Source organism: Osmia lignaria, unplaced genomic scaffold, assembly GCF_051020975.1.
Source record: "Osmia lignaria lignaria isolate PbOS001 unplaced genomic scaffold, iyOsmLign1 scaffold0133, whole genome shotgun sequence".
Lineage (NCBI taxonomy): Eukaryota > Metazoa > Arthropoda > Insecta > Hymenoptera > Megachilidae > Osmia > Osmia lignaria.
The window spans coordinates 12501-17500 of record NW_027478274.1 but is presented as its reverse complement, the minus strand read 5'-3'; the positions used below and the strand labels follow the sequence as shown (position 1 = coordinate 17500).

Below are 5000 nucleotides of genomic sequence, written 5' to 3'. Positions count from 1 at the left end.
CAAAAATATGATTGTTAAAATTTTCGACTAATCGGTTCTAAGAGGCGAAGCAATACGCCGCTGGGACTTTGAAATATTTCGGAGCGCACCTAAAGTTCGTTATTTTGGCTAAACGGAGCGAAAATCTGCATTTATACCATCACGGACGTTAGTTCAATAGCGTTTAACGATCGATCCACGGTACAGAATGCAAAAATATGATTGTTAAAATTTTCGACTAATCGGTTCTAAGAGGCGAAGCAATACGCCGCTGGGACTTTGAAATATTTCGGAGCGCACCTAAAGTTCGTTATTTTGGCTAAACGGAGCGAAAATCTGCATTTATACCATCACGGACGTTAGTTTAATAGCGTTTAACGATGGATCCACGGTACAGAATGCAAAAATATGATTGTTAAAATTTTCGACTAATCGGTTCTAAGAGGCGAAGCAATACGCCGCTGGGACTTTGAAATATTTCGGAGCGCACCTAAAGTTCGTTATTTTGGCTAAACGGAGCGAAAATCTGCATTTATACCATCACGGACGTTAGTTCAATAGCGTTTAACGATCGATCCACGGTACAGAATGCAAAAATATGATTGTTAAAATTTTCGACTAATCGGTTCTAAGAGGCGAAGCAATACGCCGCTGGGACTTTGAAATATTTCGGAGCGCACCTAAAGTTCGTTATTTTGGCTAAACGGAGCGAAAATCTGCATTTATACCATCACGGACGTTAGTTCAATAGCGTTTAACGATCGATCCACGGTACAGAATGCAAAAATATGATTGTTAAAATTTTCGACTAATCGGTTCTAAGAGGCGAAGCAATACGCCGCTGGGACTTTGAAATATTTCGGAGCGCACCTAAAGTTCGTTATTTTGGCTAAACGGAGCGAAAATCTGCATTTATACCATCACGGACGTTAGTTCAATAGCGTTTAACGATCGATCCACGGTACAGAATGCAAAAATATGATTGTTAAAATTTTCGACTAATCGGTTCTAAGAGGCGAAGCAATACGCCGCTGGGACTTTGAAATATTTCGGAGCGCACCTAAAGTTCGTTATTTTGGCTAAACGGAGCGAAAATCTGCATTTATACCATCACGGACGTTAGTTTAATAGCGTTTAACGATGGATCCACGGTACAGAATGCAAAAATATGATTGTTAAAATTTTCGACTAATCGGTTCTAAGAGGCGAAGCAATACGCCGCTGGGACTTTGAAATATTTCGGAGCGCACCTAAAGTTCGTTATTTTGGCTAAACGGAGCGAAAATCTGCATTTATACCATCACGGACGTTAGTTCAATAGCGTTTAACGATCGATCCACGGTACAGAATGCAAAAATATGATTGTTAAAATTTTCGACTAATCGGTTCTAAGAGGCGAAGCAATACGCCGCTGGGACTTTGAAATATTTCGGAGCGCACCTAAAGTTCGTTATTTTGGCTAAACGGAGCGAAAATCTGCATTTATACCATCACGGACGTTAGTTCAATAGCGTTTAACGATCGATCCACGGTACAGAATGCAAAAATATGATTGTTAAAATTTTCGACTAATCGGTTCTAAGAGGCGAAGCAATACGCCGCTGGGACTTTGAAATATTTCGGAGCGCACCTAAAGTTCGTTATTTTGGCTAAACGGAGCGAAAATCTGCATTTATACCATCACGGACGTTAGTTCAATAGCGTTTAACGATCGATCCACGGTACAGAATGCAAAAATATGATTGTTAAAATTTTCGACTAATCGGTTCTAAGAGGCGAAGCAATACGCCGCTGGGACTTTGAAATATTTCGGAGCGCACCTAAAGTTCGTTATTTTGGCTAAACGGAGCGAAAATCTGCATTTATACCATCACGGACGTTAGTTTAATAGCGTTTAACGATGGATCCACGGTACAGAATGCAAAAATATGATTGTTAAAATTTTCGACTAATCGGTTCTAAGAGGCGAAGCAATACGCCGCTGGGACTTTGAAATATTTCGGAGCGCACCTAAAGTTCGTTATTTTGGCTAAACGGAGCGAAAATCTGCATTTATACCATCACGGACGTTAGTTCAATAGCGTTTAACGATCGATCCACGGTACAGAATGCAAAAATATGATTGTTAAAATTTTCGACTAATCGGTTCTAAGAGGCGAAGCAATACGCCGCTGGGACTTTGAAATATTTCGGAGCGCACCTAAAGTTCGTTATTTTGGCTAAACGGAGCGAAAATCTGCATTTATACCATCACGGACGTTAGTTCAATAGCGTTTAACGATCGATCCACGGTACAGAATGCAAAAATATGATTGTTAAAATTTTCGACTAATCGGTTCTAAGAGGCGAAGCAATACGCCGCTGGGACTTTGAAATATTTCGGAGCGCACCTAAAGTTCGTTATTTTGGCTAAACGGAGCGAAAATCTGCATTTATACCATCACGGACGTTAGTTTAATAGCGTTTAACGATGGATCCACGGTACAGAATGCAAAAATATGATTGTTAAAATTTTCGACTAATCGGTTCTAAGAGGCGAAGCAATACGCCGCTGGGACTTTGAAATATTTCGGAGCGCACCTAAAGTTCGTTATTTTGGCTAAACGGAGCGAAAATCTGCATTTATACCATCACGGACGTTAGTTTAATAGCGTTTAACGATGGATCCACGGTACAGAATGCAAAAATATGATTGTTAAAATTTTCGACTAATCGGTTCTAAGAGGCGAAGCAATACGCCGCTGGGACTTTGAAATATTTCGGAGCGCACCTAAAGTTCGTTATTTTGGCTAAACGGAGCGAAAATCTGCATTTATACCATCACGGACGTTAGTTCAATAGCGTTTAACGATCGATCCACGGTACAGAATGCAAAAATATGATTGTTAAAATTTTCGACTAATCGGTTCTAAGAGGCGAAGCAACACGCCGCTGGGACTTTGAAATATTTCGGAGCGCACCTAAAGTTCGTTATTTTGGCTAAACGGAGCGAAAATCTGCATTTATACCATCACGGACGTTAGTTCAATAGCGTTTAACGATCGATCCACGGTACAGAATGCAAAAATATGATTGTTAAAATTTTCGACTAATCGGTTCTAAGAGGCGAAGCAATACGCCGCTGGGACTTTGAAATATTTCGGAGCGCACCTAAAGTTCGTTATTTTGGCTAAACGGAGCGAAAATCTGCATTTATACCATCACGGACGTTAGTTCAATAGCGTTTAACGATCGATCCACGGTACAGAATGCAAAAATATGATTGTTAAAATTTTCGACTTATCGGTTCTGGATCACTGAAAAATCAAAAAAAATTATTAATTTTGATTAATTAAATTACATATGTAGTTTTATATTGTTATAGTCTCGTATTTGTTAATGTTTTGTCGTAAGAAAATGCAAAAATATCGTTTTAATGTTTTCGTCTCATCGGTTCTGGATCGCTGAAAAATCAAAGAAAAATATTAATTTTGATTAATTAAATTACAAATGGAGTTTTATATTGCTATAGTCGCTTATTTGTTAATGTTTTACCGTAAGAAAATGCAAAAATATCGTTTTAATATTTTCATCTCATCGGTTCTGGGCGGTTTTAAAATTTTTTAAAATATTAATTAAACCCATGATTTACATGAGAATGTGAATTTATTATGTCCTGCATGTTAATTTATTAATTTTCATGTATAGAACGTTATAAAATGAAAGGATATGTTCGACGATATTTTCAGTCTAAGTTTTACCGTGCCGGCGGGATGGTACGCTCTCACGGCGGTTTGCACAGGCATACGCCTGGGCGTAAGCCCATGCGTCGCCGACCTAGCGGCCGGCCGTTCGGTATTTATAGGAAGGCACTTTCGGTTCGCTCGGACCGGTCGGGAGTAGCGTCGAGCGTGTGGCTCTTTTATGACTTCGGTTGAAAAGCAGTCTACCGCTCCTCGAGAATATACTTTCTCGACTATTCTCGTTCCGGTTTTCCGTTGCGGATTATTATTAATCTCCACACAGCATTACCACGGGTCGGTGTCTAAGACCGAATGGCCCATATGTGGTGAGCCTTGTAATATAAGGCTGGTGACCTGTATGCACTTATAAATGTTGCATACTTGTACAAACTGAGCATCAACTGTCTGTAACCAAAATTTGTTAAAACTGAAAAAGTTATAAGATTGTATAAAATTTTTGAACCAAGAAAGTAGTGTTAGACGAAAATTCGTTCTATCACTTTTAGAAGGGAGACTGTTTGGAAATATTTAAAGTATAAAATACACAAAAGTCCACTGAATTATGAACAAAATTACGTCCCTGAATTTAAGAAAAGTCAAGAGGTGTCAGAAATAAAATCCTCTCTGATACGTTCAGAGAGGAAAATAAGTATGGAGAGAGGAGTAAAAATGAAAGAAGTTTTAAGGCTGGGGAAACTTCTAAAGGAGAGAGATTCCAACATATCTAATATGTACATTTAAAGCAAGTCCAAGGAACTCTCTCCGTTAATGTTTGAAAAGGTGTGTGCAGATGGAGGAGAAATGTATAAAGTACAGAGACGAGGTTGGTGGGCCCGCTCTAATGATAAAGATTATAAAATTTGGTGGCAAAATGACCAGCATGATCACTGTACGCGCTTTCTCGATTTGTATAGCATGCCACTGTCCGCGCTATCTTTTATTATATTGTCCAGCGTGTGTGGTCTACGTGCTTGCACGATGGATGCACGGCGTGAAAGTGATTTTCGTGCTTTATGAGAGGAGGAGGAGAATATTTGGCCTCTATAAGAGGTACAAAATTTATGAAATGTGTGTTACATACAAAAGAGAAATGGCTTAACGTCGATCGGTCTTACAGGGAGGGCCGACGACGAAAATTTAAATTTACAATAATAACTAAGCTCCCTGGTTGATCCTGCCAGTAGTCATATGCTTGTCTCAAAGATTAAGCCATGCATGTCTAAGTACATACCGAATTAAGGTGAAACCGCGAATGGCTCATTAAATCAGTTTTGGTTTCTTAGATCGTACAAAACATTA

General features: G+C 39.2%; 1 non-coding gene across 1 annotated transcript in view; it reads left to right on the top strand.

Moving 5' to 3' along the window:
• Positions 1-4862: 4862 nt before the first annotated feature.
• The window catches only part of LOC143308054 (small subunit ribosomal RNA), a 1923-nt gene continuing 1785 nt past the window's right edge, over positions 4863-5000 (top strand). Inside the window, exon 1 of the ribosomal RNA XR_013065071.1 lies at positions 4863-5000. This exon is cut by the window's right edge and continues 1785 nt beyond it. This is a non-coding gene — a ribosomal RNA (small subunit ribosomal RNA).